Source organism: Xenopus laevis, chromosome 3S (genome assembly GCF_017654675.1).
Source record: "Xenopus laevis strain J_2021 chromosome 3S, Xenopus_laevis_v10.1, whole genome shotgun sequence".
NCBI classification, from domain to species: Eukaryota; Metazoa; Chordata; class Amphibia; order Anura; family Pipidae; genus Xenopus; species Xenopus laevis.
Genome location: NC_054376.1, coordinates 20,310,209 through 20,329,422, shown reverse-complemented (window position 1 = coordinate 20,329,422; position 19,214 = coordinate 20,310,209). Strand labels below are relative to the sequence as shown.

General features: G+C 40.8%; 1 pseudogene; it reads left to right on the top strand.

The window, feature by feature from the left end:
• The window catches only part of evi5l.S, a 166,513-nt pseudogene that overhangs the window by 71,838 nt on the left and 75,461 nt on the right, over positions 1-19,214 (top strand).

Genomic DNA, 19,214 nt, shown 5'->3' with positions numbered 1-19,214 from the left:
TCCCAATTTTTCTTTTTGTAGTGGTTTCCATTTTGTGAAAAAGTTGGCATGATCAGATACGATCATATGCGATTAAAATCTGTTATAAGTGTACAATGTGTGTCAAAGGGATTGTTAAAAACAATAAAAGAATATGTTGCAAAGAAATTCTATAGTCATTTGTTGGATTGCTTACTTTGTCTCAGCACAGTAGGGCTATATACACCATCTATAAGAAAAAAACGTATACCAATGTTACAAATATTATTGCTATTTATGTTCCATTTCTTATTTTATTATTTTATTTCATTTTGCTATTACGTTTCATATTTCTACTTGTCACTGTCCATTGAGACTGGGAAAAGATTTTTTTAAGTTAGGAAACAATTAAGGATTAGTTGCCCATTTAGGCCCTTTGGTGTCACGCAGTCTAGCTCGTGTATCCAGAATGCCTCTCTCTTCAGTAACATGTCATTATAGTCACCCCCTCTCGGTTTCTTAGTAATCTGGTCAATTGGCATGCATTTAAATGTCGAGGGGCTGTGTCTTGCTTCAGCCCAATGTTTGGCTACAGGTTGCTGTGAGATGTCCTGTTTTTTGCTCTTAATTTTCTGTAATCTGTCTGGGTCGAGAGCTGCTCTTATGCTAGACCTGTGCATCGCTATGCGCTCTTTCAATTGTCTGGTCGTTTTCCCGCAGTACACTAACCCGCACGGACATTTTATCATGTAAACCACCATCATCGAGTCACATGTCAACTTCTGTCTAATCTTATATTTTTTGCCTGTCTGTGGATGAGAAAAGTGAGTCCCTAATATCAGTGTTCCGCATGTTACACAACCCGAACATCTGTATACACCTGGTCGTTCAGACAAAAAATGCTGTACATTAGCTTTTAGGTACTTATCAACTGGGTCAGAGGGACACAGGGTTTCTTTTAAATTTCTACCCCTTCTGAAGCTAAACTTGGGTTTCCGAGGTATGTGCTTAGAAATAATTTCATCTGTGGTTATTATAGGCCAATGCTCTACCACGCTTTTTTTAGTGGACATGCTGTTTGCATCATACTGGCTAACATAGTAAAGGTTTTCTTTCCTGCTAGTTTTATTGCATCTTTCTGATTTCCCCTGTTCACCCAAGACCTCTGCACGATCCAGGGAGAGCGCCCAATTTTTAGTATAAGATAGCAATTGCACTGGGTAACCCCTCTTCAAAAATTTATTCTGCATGTCCGATAAGTCTTCCTCTCTTTTAGTTTGATCACTGTCTATCCTCACTACCCTCAACATCTGTGACTTAGGGAGGGAGTTTAGTAGGTGTCTAGGATGGTTACTGTGATAATGCACCAGGGTGTTTCTATCTGTAGGTTTCGTGTAAATGCGTGTCTGTAGGGACCCCTTGTCTTTGTACAGTTCAACATCCAGAAAGTTCATACATTGCAAGTCATATTTTACAGTGAATTTTACAGGGCTGTCCAATCTGTTCAATTGCTCTACAAATTCATCTAGGTCTTTGGACGGACCCAGCCATAGGAAAAACAGGTCATCGATATATCTCCTGTAAAAGGCTCCATGTTGCCTGAATAGGGGGTGATTCAATATATGATCATTTTCGAATTTGCACATATATGCATTCGCATATACCGGGGCCACTTTTGACCCCATCGCGGTCCCCGTACACTGTACATAAAAATTAGTCTCAAATTTGAAATAATTTTTGTGTAGAATGAATTGTATCAGTGTGAGCAAAAATTCGATTGGAGGCCCTCTATACAATGGATTTTGAGTTACCAATTCCCGCACAGCCTCCACACCAGCGTCAATTACGATCCACAGAGTACAAATGCTTCCATCAAAACCTATAACCGCATGTTAAACATAGATATGTCTGCCCACCACAAGGCCAAACAAAGATGGAGAGGCAATCTTACAGCAGTGGAAAAAGAGGCGGTCAAATCTCTAAAGCAAAATCCTGATATTATTATTAAATCTGCAGAAAAGGGAGGCGGGATAGTAATCATGGATTATAGCTACTATAGACAAGAATTACTATCCCAATTATCCGACATATCTAAATATCAGAAGCTGACCTTTGATCCGACAGAAAAGTTCAGCAGGGAACTAAGTGGAACTCTGGACATGGCTGTGAGTAATGGTTGGATTACAAGTGATATGCACAAATATTTTCTGCCTTTGTACCCTGTACGGCCAGTGATTTACACGCTACCAAAGGTACACAAAAATGCCCAGAGGCCACCTGGCCGGCCGATAATTTCATCGAATGGATCACTTAATGAGGGCATAGCCGAATATGTGGATTATGTACTACAACCTTGCATCCAGAACATTTATGGATACGTAAAAGATACAAATGATTTCTTGCATGTTATACGAAGTGTTAACTTAGACATAACACGATTGATACTGGTTACAATGGACGTACAGAGTCTCTACACCTGCATCCCACATGACGCTGGTGTGGAGGCTGTGCGGGAATTGGTAACTCAAAATCCATTGTATAGAGGGCCTCCAATCGAATTTTTGCTCACACTGATACAATTCATTCTACACAAAAATTATTTCAAATTTGAGACTAATTTTTATGTACAGTGTACGGGGACCGCGATGGGGTCAAAAGTGGCCCCGGTATATGCGAATGCATATATGTGCAAATTCGAAAATGATCATATATTGAATCACCCCCTATTCAGGCAACATGGAGCCTTTTACAGGAGATATATCGATGACCTGTTTTTCCTATGGCTGGGTCCGTCCAAAGACCTAGATGAATTTGTAGAGCAATTGAACAGATTGGACAGCCCTGTAAAATTCACTGTAAAATATGACTTGCAATGTATGAACTTTCTGGATGTTGAACTGTACAAAGACAAGGGGTCCCTACAGACACGCATTTACACGAAACCTACAGATAGAAACACCCTGGTGCATTATCACAGTAACCATCCTAGACACCTACTAAACTCCCTCCCTAAGTCACAGATGTTGAGGGTAGTGAGGATAGACAGTGATCAAACTAAAAGAGAGGAAGACTTATCGGACATGCAGAATAAATTTTTGAAGAGGGGTTACCCAGTGCAATTGCTATCTGATACTAAAAATTGGGCGCTCTCCCTGGATCGTGCAGAGGTCTTGGGTGAACAGGGGAAATCAGAAAGATGCAATAAAACTAGCAGGAAAGAAAACCTTTACTATGTTAGCCAGTATGATGCAAACAGCATGTCCACTAAAAAAAGCGTGGTAGAGCATTGGCCTATAATAACCACGGATGAAATTATTTCTAAGCACATACCTCGGAAACCCAAGTTTAGCTTCAGAAGGGGTAGAAATTTAAAAGAAACCCTGTGTCCCTCTGACCCAGTTGATAAGTACCTAAAAGCTAATGTACAGCATTTTTTGTCTGAACGACCAGGTGTATACAGATGTTCGGGTTGTGTAACATGCGGAACACTGATATTAGGGACTCACTTTTCTCATCCACAGACAGGCAAAAAATATAAGATTAGACAGAAGTTGACATGTGACTCGATGATGGTGGTTTACATGATAAAATGTCCGTGCGGGTTAGTGTACTGCGGGAAAACGACCAGACAATTGAAAGAGCGCATAGCGATGCACAGGTCTAGCATAAGAGCAGCTCTCGACCCAGACAGATTACAGAAAATTAAGAGCAAAAAACAGGACATCTCACAGCAACCTGTAGCCAAACATTGGGCTGAAGCAAGACACAGCCCCTCGACATTTAAATGCATGCCAATTGACCAGATTACTAAGAAACCGAGAGGGGGTGACTATAATGACATGTTACTGAAGAGAGAGGCATTCTGGATACACGAGCTAGACTGCGTGACACCAAAGGGCCTAAATGGGCAACTAATCCTTAATTGTTTCCTAACTTAAAAAAATCTTTTCCCAGTCTCAATGGACAGTGACAAGTAGAAATATGAAACGTAATAGCAAAATGAAATAAAATAATAAAATAAGAAATGGAACATAAATAGCAATAATATTTGTAACATTGGTATACGTTTTTTTCTTATAGATGGTGTATATAGCCCTACTGTGCTGAGACAAAGTAAGCAATCCAACAAATGACTATAGAATTTCTTTGCAACATATTCTTTTATTGTTTTTAACAATCCCTTTGACACACATTGTACACTTATAACAGATTTTAATCGCATATGATCGTATCTGATCATGCCAACTTTTTCACAAAATGGAAACCACTACAAAAAGAAAAATTGGGAAATTGGTACAATGCTGACACCTAGAGACCAGACTTGGTATTAAAGCACATTGTTCACTTGAATGTATTAAGACACCTATTTGCATTAATTGATTGTTAATGACGTCATCCAGACGCCCACTTTTTTTGTATTTAAATGCTCACATGATCACTTGCACTTATCCTTGATAAAGGCCCTAATGTGGGCCGAAACGTTGGACACTAAAGTGATGTTGGAATAAACCTTTTTTTGATTGAAAATTTGGTGTGCTGGTCCACTTTGAACTCTATATATATATATATATATATATATATATATATATAATATATATATATATATATATATATATATATATATATATATATATATATATATACATAGTTTTATGGAGATTTCTCATATGTGTAGATCAAAACCCCAAACACTCCACTAACAATATGTTTACCCTAGAAAACAACGCATTATTAGAAAGAGCAGATTCTGGCAAATCAAAAATGGGTAAATAAATCTATGTAAGCCAAACTACCAAGTTGCATTTTGGGCATGATGCGGTAGGGTTCCTACCCATTACTTTTAGCCTTAGCGGTGTGAGATACGTCCTGTGAATTATTCTGTACCATCTTATCTATGGTGGAGATTAGGTAGTCATATAGCCCCTCGTTTGCCTCTGCCCACATCTCATCACTCAAATGGGGCATGTCGACAGCCCATTTACTCCTTTGACTGTTAAAGGGTTTCCCCAGGCTAGGAATCAGGGACTTATATATTACGGAAATTAACTTGCCTGGGTCCCACAATCTACTTAAGTAAGATGAGGACGTTGTGTTAGGTGTTGAACCAAATTGGTAAGTAAATGCATGGCATAGCTGGAGATACCGGAATAGTTGTATATTGGGCTGATTTAGGTGCGCTCTTAGTTGTGCCAGGGTGGGAAAGGTGCCTTCCACTAGCAGGTCATTCAAATGGCGGACTCCGACTTTGGGCCAGTAATGAAAATGAGGCATTTGCACCAAACTTGTGGTGCAATTGGCGAAGGTTGGGTGTTTGATTTGGATACTGTTTTAGTAGCAAGCGCCCATATTTTCTGTGGAAACGATAATACAGTTGGCAGTTCAGGGGTGTCTCTGGCTTTTCTATAATGCGCGTTTCTCAACGCTTCTAGGGATCCCGCCATAGTGGCATGCAGTGTTGTAAGTGGATTATCAGGGTCCGGCGCCAGCCAATTGTGTATGTACATTAACTGTGTAGCATAGTAGTAATATTTTAAATGTGGGAGTGCTAAACCGCCACAGTCCAGTGGAGCCATTAGCGTTTGTCTGTTAACCCTGGGGGCTTTGTGGGCCCATATGAAGGGAAATAGTATATCATCTATACGTTTAAATAGTTGTGGGGGAAGCCAGGTTGGGGCGTGCTGCCTAACATACATACATTTAGGCAGAGATATCGTTTTAAACAAGTTTATCCTGCCCCAAACAGTGAGTGGAAGTTTCACCCATTGACTTGCTCTGGTCTTAAAAGTTAGCAACACTGGTTCAACATTTTCAAGTATTTGAACCTTGTGACCCATTTTAGACCTTGTATGTCATCTACTGGCCCAGGCGTCTCAAGAGAAAAAAGAATAGATTTCTCCTTGTTTATTGTGAGCCTGCTGCACTTGCCCATCTGACCTGCTAAGTGTAGAGCATTATGAAGAGAACCATTGGAGTCTGATAGGAATAAGAGTACGTCATCAGCATATAAGGCTACTTTTTCCTCTACCCTTCCTGTTCTAAGACTATCACCCTGGGGGACTGCTGGATCAACATGGCTAGTGGTTCTATTGCTAGGGCAAACAACAGTGGGGACAAAAGGCAGCCCTGCCTGGTCCCTCGGGAGAGGGGGAATTCCCTGGAAAGAGTTCTGTTGATCTGTATGCGAGCTGTAGGGGAGTGGTACAGTAATTGAACCCATGATATAAAATTAGGCCCTATGCCGAAATTTTCCAACACTTTCCACAGATATGGCCATTCAACAGAGTCAAATGCTTTAGTGGCATCTAGTGAAGCAATCGCTCTGGTACCAGCATTGGCGTGGTCAATTTGAAGGTGGGAAAATATTTGTCTCTGGTTAATAGCTGTGCTCTTGTTGGGCATAAAGCCCGTTTGGTCTGGATGTATCATTGAGGTTATTACTTTGTTCAGTCTTTGGGCCAGGATTTTTGCTAATATTTTTACATCTGTGTTAAATTAGGATATGGGCCTATAGGATACACACCCTTCAGGGTCCTTTCCTTCTTTAAGTATGAGTATTATAGTGGCAGAGTAAAAGAATTGTGGGAGAGAGCCTGACTCTTTTGCACCCAACAGCGTGGCATGCAATTCTTCACTAAGTAAACTATACCACGCCACCGGTAGACCATCTGGTCCGGGGTTTTCCCGGGTGAGAGGCTCCCCATGGCTGTGGCCACTGTGGTGAGGTCACTACCAGGATACCTGGGAAAGTCCAGGACGGAGCTTATTTATGCCCCAGGTTCCTAACAGGGTTGTTCCGAGACTGCTAGTCCAGCCCGGGTGTTTTGAGTTGTCCTGAGGTATCTCAGGTGGTTAATTAAAAAGGTTAATTAAAAAGGTCAAGCCAGAGTGGGGAGTTCCTGGCTGGAAAAAAGACACAGGAAAGCTGCCTGTGTGAGATGGATTGAAATCACCAAAAGGTTTGGGATTTTATATATTCCTGTATGTACTTTGTTTTGGGGAGACAGGCGGTAGGCCTTCTCCTGGTAGTTAGGAAAACTGACCTGTATTAGTTAGAAGCCCATTAAGTGGCAAGGATTTTATTTTGAATTGTTTATGTTGTTTTGCTGCAAGTGAAAATAAACTGCCAGAAAGAAACAACCCCCTTATGAATTCTGATTGTGCCGTGGGCTGCTTTACCCCCAGAAAGCTGATCCCAGCTACCTAAGCCCTTACACCACCTGCCCCAAAGTTATGGGTCCATCCAAGTAAGAAACTTCCGCCTGGCCTAATTTGGGGAATTCCATGCCCTTTAGGATTTGTTCTAGCTCTGTTCTAGCTCTGCTAGTATAAACGTCTTTATAGTACGTGGCAAAGATTTCAGCAATCTCTTCTGCATCAAGAATACAGTTGCCCTGTGCATCTTTAATTCTATCGCTCATTGTATAGGGACTATCGAGCTTGGCCAAGTAGGCCAGGGTTTTCCCATATTTGTCCCCCTGCTCATAGGTCCTCTGGCTGGCAAATAGTAGTTTCTTGCGAGTGGAAGCGGTTTGTGCCAGTTCCAGATTCCTCTGCGCAAGAATTAGAGCTTGATGACTCAAAACATCTCCCCCCTTGCAATAGTCTTCCTCCGCCTGCGACACTTTCTCTGCCGCTTCAGTAACCTCCTGCTTGGCGGCTGTGCGTGCTCTTGCAATTGCCAATATTAAGGTGCCACGGGCAACCGCCTTAGAGGCTTCCCACACTACATTACTATGGGCAGTGTCTTTGTTTGTTTCCCAGTACTTAACGCACTCATTACGAGAAGCTTCCTCCACCTCAGCATTGTTCAGTCAGAGCGGGGATAGTCTCAACTGGAAATGTTGAGGTTGGGGTTTTGTGCATATTTTTAATGACAATGGGGCATGGTCAGACAGAGCTCTTGGGAGATATGCAACTTCTTTTACCCATTGGATAAAGTCTGTGGAGCCCAGGGCCATATCTATACAGGATAGCGCCCCTTTGCCTGGCGTATGACAGGAGAACTGCTTCTCATTAGGGCTGATAGCCATTGGCTAAGGAAAGAAGATTGTGTTGCAGGCAAGCAGTAGCCTATCCATTGTGGGATCCAGAACTGTATTGAAATCTCCCATTATACATATTGGGCAGGGCAAGTAGGTAGACAGTTTGGCACATATAAGGTCCAATATCTCAGCTTTAAAAAGGGGGGGATATATAAATTAACCAGAACCATTGTTTAATTGTAGATGCGTAGTAGTTCAAACTGTACGTTTTTCCGCACTAAAAGCAAAACTCCTCTAGAGTATGTTCAATATGGTGCATGATATGACCCATCGCTTTTTTAGGGCAAGTAGCTTCTGACCGGTGAGATGGGTTTCTTGTAACATAAGGAGGTCAGGTTTGTATTTGTTAACATAATCAAATACTAGGGCTCTTTTAAACTTAGAGTTCAATCCCCTCATATTCCATGATGTCAGTGTTGCTTCACCCATTATTCATGTTGTAATGTAAATAAGGCGCGTGTCCCATAGTGGGCAGCAGCCGTAGCCATTTACTTACAGTTACCCTTGGTAGTAAAACATCATCATAGCTTGCAACAAATGTAACATAACACAAACTTAACATCCCAGTTTCCCACCCTGCCCTTCTACAACGTGTAGATGGCCTATGTCCTAAACTAAATCCCATTGGCAGGAGCAGCAACATGGTGCTTGCATTTATTTCTGGTCATAGTCTCCAGGCAACAATCTTCTTGTGGCAGTTTGTGATAATGGGTTTTCCACTTATATATAGCGTGTTTATAAAGCAAGCCAGCTGGGGAGGGGCAATAAGAGTCACGAGCACAGGGTAGGGGGGGCATCTTTACTGTGATCAGAGGGCCCTTAGCTGGGTCGGTGTATATCGTATATGTCTCATGACCCAATGTGGCAATATATTTGTTGAGACCTTTCAAGCCTGGGTGCACTGTGAACAGCCCCTATTAGTAGCCGTAGACCCCCCCCCGGTCATAGTATCCAGGATGTAGCCTCCAGCTGTGCAGAGCAAAAAACTTGTCTAGGTTGCCCCCATCTTTTCCCATACAACCGGATGCTGACTGTGAGGGGAGAGGGTCTATATACTGTATAGACAGCTGGTTACAAAATGCACCATATGTTAAAGTCCCCCGATCACCATCTTTGGTATCAGGAAAGATTAGGGGAGGGCAGGGCATTGCGGGTGCATCACATGGAAAGTGGTACCCCACATTAGAACAAAGGTGCAAAATACAGGAGTGCATACTCACAAACCACAACTACTAGCGCTGACTTGGGTTGTTTCTCGAGTTGTCTTGTATTCTCCGGGTATTAAGCCATTGGTTCGCTTCAGCTGGAGACAGGAAAAATCTTGTGGTGTCTCCGTCCACTATTTGCAACTTAGCAGGGTATATCATTAAATATGTCATGCCAGACTCTCATAATCTTTTTTTTTTACCCCTTGGTATGAAGCATGCTGCTTGTGCACCGCTGGTGAGTAGTCCGGGTAGAGGCTGATGGAGTTGCCGTTCCACGTGAGCGGGCCCTTTTTCCGCGCTGCTATGGCTGCTGCGTCTCTGTCTCAGTAATTTAGGAATCTCATAATGAATGGCCTTTGGTTGGATCCCGGAGGTAAGGGTCTTGTGGGGATGCGGTGTGCCCGTTCAATCACTAGCAGCTGTGAGAAATTTTCGACCCCCAGGGTCTCCTGTAGCCATACCGTGTCCTCTACTGCGGACACTCTGCGTTCTGCCTCAGTGGTTCGTTCCTGGAGATTTTGAATGTCTTGACGTAATAATGACAAATCAACTTTGATAGTCTCCAGTTGAGCCGTATTTGAAATATGCATCCTGTTAATCACAGCCAGGAGTTCTGCATTTGATGGTTCAGGTGTCGGATCGTTGGAAGCAGTAGAGTCCGAGGCTGGAGATGTCGGGCCATCCTCCGCTGCCCTGTCAGGGTTTTGAGAGGCATGGAGATAACTGTCCATTCTGTTCTCCAATTTAGATCTGGCCCAATGTTTGCCCATCTTATAGCCAGGTGTAGTGCTGCAACACTTGGCGGAGGCAGGAACTAATGTTGCCTTGGAATATAGTCAGGAGATTGAGCTTAGTACAAAGCACCAGAAGTAGCTATTGTTCAGATCGCCATCTTGGTCATCATCTTCAACTATGTACACATATTTGCAGATCACATGCAGCAGAGCACACCCAGCATTTGTTATACAGTCTGTGGCCTTGTGGCCAAAAGTCACTAATTATCCAGAACAGAAGAAATAGGCTTTCTGTTTAGGGTGCTAATATGTAGCACGCATCTTACGTCTATACACCCAGCTTGGTGTGTAGTTTGGGGAATGCAGGTTCAGCAGTCCAGTGTCACAACTTAGCAGGGAGTGTGTTCCCTGTAGGTATGGGGCCAGCTGTTAGGCAGGAGTGGTACCCCCCCTGCTGCTGTTTGTGTTGGGGGAACTGTCACCACAACGCTGTATTGCAGCCTGGACTCCCTCTTGCTGTTACTGCTGGTGAGAAGTGTAGAACATGCGCAGGGACTGTGTACTTAGCACACACGGCGACTGTAAACTGTCCTCTAAATGTGCACAGTCTGGGTGCTGCTATATAGTGGCACTCTAGTCCTCCATCACTTTTGACACCCACACTATGCTGTATTCTTATAGAGGGGAAGGCTTGAGCAGGGCAGCTGAGGTATTATTGCACTGCCGACAGCACACTGGTCACACAGCCCAGCTTTATGTGGCAGGCAAATAGCGACGCTCCTGGGGTCCTGTGCGCACTCACCCCCGGCAGTTACTGAGGTGACTGCACTTGCAGTTGGGCCTGGTTCACCGGTTACAATGGGGTCCGGCTGCTGCACATCCGCGGTCACTTGAGACCGGGGCTTCTGTCCCCTGAGTAAGCCGCACCTGAATCTCGTCCCTGGAGGCAGCCAAAGATACAATCCTGGTGGCTTTATTTTGCCACGTGGTTCCGGAGGTGAGTCGCCTCTGAATTCGGGGTTTTGCAAACCCTACACAGGGGTACCGGCCACGGGTCACGGGGTTGGCCCCAGGAGCGACGTGAAAGTGTGTCTACACAGATGCGTGGTTGGCCACGCCCCCCGGTGTTATCTTATTTTTTAACAAAATGACTCCCTACACTTTTCTGTGTGAAATTGCGGCATTGGTGTAAGTTAGAATAGATAAAATTAGTCTTTTGGACTTTTTCACTTCTGAATTAATATGATGTTGCGATAGTGTTAGGGTAATGTTATGTTAATAGTGGAGCCATGCTGGCCAACTCAGCTGCTGAAAACAGAGCCCCAACTGTGCGTTATGTGCCGTAAGACCCCCAAACTGTAAAACAACCTTTGGAAAACCATATATTTTTGGAAATCACATAGTCTGACGGATCAACCAAACTAAAATACATCTTTCTATACCAAAGCACGAAATAGCAAAACTATACTAAAGATACATAAGGAAAAATAATGCAGGGATACAATTGCAATAAAACCACAAAAATTGTGTAAATCAATGAAATAACAAAATAGATTATCCAGTAGTCACACTGCCAAAATAAACAGTGGTGTAATGAAAAAGTAAAAAAAAAAAACCTCTTTGTGAGTTTTTTGTTTATACATGTGTGTACACTTGTACACTAAAAGTTGTGTGTAAATGTGTATATAAGTGTATATAAGTGTGAAAAAAAATAAGGATCTTTACTCAAATGAGTGTATAATATATGTAAGTGTGTAAATAAAGGCCCCTTACCATTCCTGGAGCAGATGGCTGGAGGGGTTCTGGAGCATCGTGTCTGCAAGCCACGGTAAGTAGGAAGTTTGTGGACGGGCCCAGATGAAGCAGGAAGTTAGACAGTGCAGCAAGATGCGTGATCAGTGTGATCGTCGCCATCTGCTGCTTGTAAGTCGGTACTGCGACAATCCTGTCGCAGGACCGACATGACAGCCCCCCAGCCTCGTCAGTGCTGCCCACTCTCTACAGAGTCGGCCGTACATTCTTGCCAGGCAAAAGGTTAAAGGGGTGGTTCACCTTCATGTTAACTTTTATTATGCTATAGAATGGTCAATTCTAAGCAACTTTTCAAGTTGTCTTCTTTTTTTTTTATTTTTTTTTTATTATATAGTTCTTTAATTATTTGCCTTCTTCATCTGACTTTTTCCTGCCTTTAAATTGGGGTCACTTACCCCATCTAAAAACAAATGCTCTGTTAGCCTACAAATATATTGTTATTGCTACTTTTTATTACTCATCTTTCTATTCAGGCCTCTCCTTTTTCATATTCCAGCCTCTCAAATAAATGCATGGTTGCTAGGATAATTTGGACCCTAGTAACCAGATTGCTGAAATTGCAAACTGAAGAGCTGCTGAACAAAAAGCTAAATAACCGAAAAACCACAAGTAATAAAAAATTATAACTAATTGCAAATTGTCTACATCATACTAAAAGTTAACGCAAAGGTGAACAACCCCTTTAACTCTGACAGAACAGTAATTATAGTTGTTATAAACCTGTGGTGCTGCTGTGTTAAATCATTGTCTTTTATTAGTTGTGGGGGATTGCAAAGTTAATCACAAAACATTTTTGTTTCAGGACCAGCTGCCAGAGTTGAGCCAGCACTTCCGCTCTCACAGCTTTCATACATCTATGTATGCCTCTTCTTGGTTTCTGACCTTGTTCCTCACCACGTTCCCCTTGCCAGTGGCTACCTGTATTTTTGATATCTTCATATATGAGGTAAGGTCGAACATTGGATTGCAGATTGTTATCCATTAATGTGAGCAAAATTATCCATTAATAGGAGACATACAGCTTTTTACCCTTAGCAGTCAGTACAGAGTTATCCTTTACTGGTCTCTTTTACTGCTTAAAAGGGGTGGTTCACCTTCAAGTTAAGTAGTAGTTTTTATTATGTTATAGAATGACCAATTCTGTGCAATCTTTCAATTGGTCTTCATTATTTATGTTTTTTGAATAATTTGCTTTTTTCTTCTGACTCTTTCCAGCTTTCAAATGGGACCCCATATTAAAACCAAATGCGCGTAAGGCTACCAATGTATTGCTATTGTTACTTCTATTAATATTCCAGTCTCTTAATCAAATCAATGCATGGTTGCTAGAGTAATTTGGACCCTACCAACCAAATTGCTGAAATTGCAGAGAGCTGCTGAATAAAAAGCAAAATAACTCAATAACAACAAATAATATCAAATGAAATGTAATTGCAAATTGTCTCAGAATATCACACTCTACATCATACTAAAAGTTAATTTAAAGGTGAACAACCCCTTTAATAATAATGAACGCAAACATCTCATGAGCTAATATGAGTGATTAGATGGGAAAGTTTTTCCTGTATGCCTACATAACCCTCAAATTTCCTAGCAGAGCTCAAAGTGAATGCTTTCTAAGATTACCCTGATTTTGCACTAGAGTCTGAGTAACCTATGAAGTACCAGATAATTATCTGCACAAAGATGTTGGATGGGATGTTGGATGGGCAATGCTGAACAAGCCCTTTGGCATGATTTCTCCAATGAGGTATGTTCCTTTGCAGGGCCTGGAGGTGATTTTCAGAGTGGGGATGGCACTGCTGACTGTTAATCAGACTGAATTAATGCAGCTGGACATAGAAGGCATGTCACAGGTAAAAACAAAGCCACACTCTGCACCAGGGCCGGAACTAGGGTTACGCAGAGTAGGCACGTGCCTAGGGCGCAAAGCTGGGGGGGGCGCCAGGCACGTACCTGCTGTGTCGCCTACCCCATGTCCGGTCCCTTCTCTCCCTGACTGCGGCTGTAATTTTTTGCACAAATGTGCCTCTGCTCATGCGTGCACACCGTTTCGCGCATGTGTGATTGAGAGCATTTTCACGCATGCGCAATCAAGAGAACACTCAGCCGGCGCCGTGGCTGGCCAGGTTGCCTAGGGCGCCTGGCCCGGTTGGCCCGGCTCTGCTCTGCACAATTATTTTTACTGTTCTTTTTCCATGACAATACAGCTGAAATGTGCAGTTCACATTTTAAAAGCAAACTATAAGCAAAACAGGGGAGTAACTATAGAGGAAATAGACCCTGTGGCTGCAGGGGGGGTAGGAGGTATAGGGACCCCATGAGTCCCTAATTTATATAGCAGGAGTGCCCACACTTTACTAATGTGAGGTCTACTTTTAGTTATAATGTTCCATTATGATCTGCATGCAAAAAAAGCATTGTAAGCATTCTGTTCCATGGGAAATATTACTTTAATATTGATTGATGAGAAAATGTATATTGTTATATCTAACAACTATTTCTCATGTAACCTTAACAGAATAAATATCTGAATGAAAAGAATAAAATAGAAGGGTAATTTAGACAAGCTGTTTGTTGACAGTGTCTTGAGATCTACTGATCCAGTGTCGGACTGGGGTGCCTGGGGCCCACCAGGAAACCTCATCTCAAGGGCCCGCTTTCTTTGAAAAATACAAAACTGTTTCACCACATAAAGATATGCAAAAGCAGATAGATTTATACCATTACCTGTAATTTTTAAAGTAAAACTATACCCCCCAAACAATGTAGGTCTCTATAAAAAGATATTGCATAAAACAGCTCATATGTAAAACCCTGCTTCATGTAAATAAACCATTTTCATAATAAGCTCTCAAAGAGCAATCCTCCAGGCAGTTATTGTTAAAAAAAATTGCTCTACAAACAACACGGGGACATTTGCTCCCCTAAGATGAAGAATTATGTTAGACATCCAGTCACTCCAGCCTTTATACATTACATTTTTGTCTAACTATATTAGAAACATTTTTTATTTTGCACAGCCTATTTATTTACCCAGTTTTCATTTTTATACTGAACTGTTTCTTTAAAGGGGTTTTTCACTTTTGGGATAACTTTTAGTATGATGTAGAGAGTGATATTCTGAGACAATTTATAATTGGTTTTAATTTTTTATTATGTAAAGTTTTTGAGTTATTTAGCTTTTTATTCAGCAGCTCTTAAATTTGAATTTTAAAGTGGACCTGTCACCTACACATAAAACGCTGCATAATGAAAGTCCTTTGCAAATTAAATATGAAACCCCCAAAATTTTTTTCATTAAAACATCCATACCTGTTATAAAGGTGTTTAAATATCTAAACTGTCAATCAAATATTACCTGCCCCGCCTCTATGCCCGTGGCATAGAGGAGAGGCAGTCAATTACTTTCACTTTCCATTCAGCACTTCCTACATGTCACTGCTCTCCCCACATTCCCCCTTCCCTCCTCAGGCTCTATAATTGTGTAGGGCACTGCACATGGACATTAGGTCCCCCATTCTGGTGCATACACAAGATTTTGGGGTGATACACAATTTCCCTTAATAACCGTGTCCACAAAATGGGTGCTGCCTGCTTGCTGTGATTGTATAATTCCAAGACAGAAGGAAACAAAATTTAAATAATAAATACAGTGTAAGTAACGTTTATTTTGCTCAACTAACATGATAGAAAAGAATTTGAAATTATTTCTTAGGGTGACAGGTCCCCTTTAAGCAATCTGGTAGCTAGGGTCCAAATTACCCTAGCAACCATGCATTGATTTGAATAAGAGAGTGGAATATGAATAGGAGAGGCCTGAATAGAAAGATGAGTAATACAAATTAGCAATAACAATAAATAACTATAAAACTATAAAAAAAAAATAATGAAAACCAATTGAAATGTTGCTTATAAATAGTCATTCTATAACATACTTAAAGTTACCTTAAAGGTGAACCACCCCTTTAAGACTAATCTTGTATGTAAAATGTGTATCCATGCATGTGTTAGAAAATATGTTTGACCCCTTACACCACAGCTGCAGCTTAAATGAGACTGATAAAGTAATGACGTGTACATATTAGGTGAGGATAGCAAGCACGGATGACGTCTTCCTGATACATAGCAAAACCATTGTATTACATAGTACCATACAACACCATTGTACTCGTGATATCACCCACTTCCCTTCCCCCCCCAGCAGCGCTTCAGCAGAAAAATGGGAAGGTAACCCTGTTCGATACGAGAGTAGCACTCAATAGTTAAAAATCCCACTACAACAACTTCAGTTACATTGAGTTGGAAAATCAATAGTTTATCTAAAAGCAGTTCCATCCTAAAGTGCTGGCTCTTTCTGAAATCACATGACTAGGCAAAATGACCTGAGATGCACCTACACACCAATATTACAGCTAATTACACTTATTGGTTCAGGGATGAAATTTTACATGTAGAGTAATTATTTGCAAACAGTGTAATTTAAAAATAAAAACGACACCATAAAATCATGACAGAATCCCATAGTATGACCCAGAGAGTGATATTCTAAGACAAGGGTAGGGAACCTCCGGCTCCAGAGCCTCATGCGGCTCTTCATCCTGCTTGCTGCGGCTCAGTCTTGCGGCTGTCGGATTTTCAAATAAGATGATTATTAACTATAAGAATATTCAGGTTTATTAAGGATAACGTATGATTATTTTACATATTTATAATACATATTCATGATTGATATTATGCATATTTGATTAGTCATATAGTGTTGAGTAATGAATGTTATATTTTGTTTTATATAAATTAATGTTTAGTTGGTAAGAAACTTCTGCTCTGAAAAGGATGTTTTATCAGACTCCTAACACAGGTGTATAGCCTTTGTGCTTAAAACAAATCTCAAAGGTTGTATAATCCTTGGTGTCTGTGTGAATAAGATGAGAACACCTTGAAGGATTTTACAAACTATCCACAGTATAGAGCACACCTGTTTGAGAAGGTAATAATTAATCAAAGACCAGACCAATTTTGAATGGCTAGTGTGTTCACATGTATATTGTATGTGTACTGAAGGTATTAAGGAATTACACAGCATTGTTCTAGTCTGAAGCAATGTCAACAATAATGTGTAACATCAAATTAAGAAAGGTCAAAGGCTATTATGTATTTTTTTAGATATTTTTAGGTCACAATGTTTGAAGCAGTAGTGCCATCTACAGGTAGTGTAGGACATCACGCCCAGGGGTAAATGATTGACATTTTACAAAATATTTAGATTAGATGGTGATAGTTTAACTTTTGGAGACTACCCTCCAATTCCAATTGGTTAGTTAATTAATCCCAGGGGTTGAGTTTTAGACAGAAAGGAGGGATAAATTAGGAGACACTGGGATACTAAAAGTAATTAAAAAAAGAGAAAAAGGAAAAAGAAACTAAAGAGGATAAGAAAAGGAGGGCTGACTGAAGAAGAAAAACTCTACATCTGAAAGAAAGAGAAGGAAAGAAATCTAAAACTACTTGGAGACTCTCCACTATAAGAAGACTCATTCTTCAACTAAAAAGAAAAGGACCAGTGGATTTTAAAGATCTAGAAAGTGAGATCAGGGTGACATCACAGGCCAGTGAAAACTCTACATCTGGTAAATATAAATTTTTGTTATACTTTTTCTCGATTAAGTTGTATGCTTGGATATTTATTATTCCTATGTGTATTATAGTCATACCCTAAACATTGATTTTCCCAGAATTGCAAACTGGGAATAATCTGTTTAATTTGGGTCCATTTTATTTTTCATTAATATATATATATATATATATATATATATATATATATGATATCCAAGTTAACGATTTAATGGGGAAATAGGAAAATTTAAGGACAGAATTCCTTAGCAAATCAGAATCAGTCACATATTCCTCCTTTGATTCCAATACCTTAGTATTAATAAGAGTGTATATTGTCTTGTGGATGCTCGCCATATTAATGATTTTGGTCTTATCAATTAATATCTGTTGATAAATTTTATCTTGTGTTTATATCAAGAAGTATTTGGTGAATTTTAAAAGAAGTGATAATTTGATTTGTTATTATTATATATAAATAAATTAATTATTTTGTTAAATAGTTGTCCTGATTTTTCACCCTTTGTACCAATTGATTGGGAAAGCTCGATATCGAATTCAGAGTTGGGCATATGTTATTTAAGACTCCTCCTGTTTATTACTTATAAGGAGCCTTAAATTCTTTTAAATAATTTTATATAATTTCATTAAATATTCGCACAAATAGCCCGACACGGCTTTGCCTGTCAGGTCGTATTTACAGCCCTCGCACCTGCTGGTGGCTTCTTGAGTGTGCGACCGTGGTAAGCACACTCAAGAAGCTTCCAGCAGGTGCGAGGGCTGTATAGACGTCCCAGGAGTGGCAAGACTGAGCCACAGCAAGATGATTCATCATGGTCCTTACCGCGGTCACACACTCAAGACAAGAGAGAGACGATCAGCATGGAGCTTCAGAAACAGAAGTCACATTAAACAGATGAGAACACTGGCATTTAATAGGGCTATTCAGTGTTTAATTTATTTCAAAGTAGCCCTGCATATACACAATGCACTTCTGTTTGTTGTATTATGTTGTTGTAACAGTTAAAATTAAAAAAAGGTTAAAAAAGTTTATAAGCTGTGTTATGTTGTGCGGCTCCAGACTATTTTTCTTTAGTGGGAGAGGGGCAAAATGGCTCTTTTAATAATAAAGGTTGCTGACCCCTGTTCTAAGACAATTTGCAATTGGTCTTCATTTTTTATTATTTGTGGCTTTTTAATTACTTAGCATTTTGTTCAACTCTCCAGTTTGGAATTTCAGCATTGATCTGGTTGCTAGGGTCTAAATTCCCTTAGTAACCAGGCATTGGTGTCAGAAGGCATATCATTCAAAAACTATACTAAATAAAAAATGAAGACCAATTGAAATGTTGCTAAGAATTTGTCCATTCTAATAAAATGTAACATAAAGGTGTACTACCCCTTGCAACTTTTTGTCTCATCCCCCATCCTGTGACACATAGAACATTTATAGAATAGGTAACTGTGCCACCTTTTGTGAAGCTGCAGCAAGGGGTTAACAATTGGAGGTTTTAGGAGGTTTTAGAATCCTCAAAGTCCTCAAATTAGCTTAGGTAGGTTACGAGGTATGTGCCAGTGCACTGTGCACAGTTGGGACATGGAGTTGTGGCACTGTGCTGATGCTGCTGAACTGATGTGATGATCGCACTTGCAGGGCCATGGTCAGTACTACCTACTACCAGTCCAGAATGCGCTCCATGATCGGTAGCCTGTCAGTCGAGAGCCACACCTAATTATGCATGCGGGGGGACAGCTTTACGTTGGCTGCTTACTGCCTGCCTCCTGGACCCTGCCTGTAACGTAGAATTTACGTGCAGGACGCAAGGCTGGGTCACGTGACGTGCAAG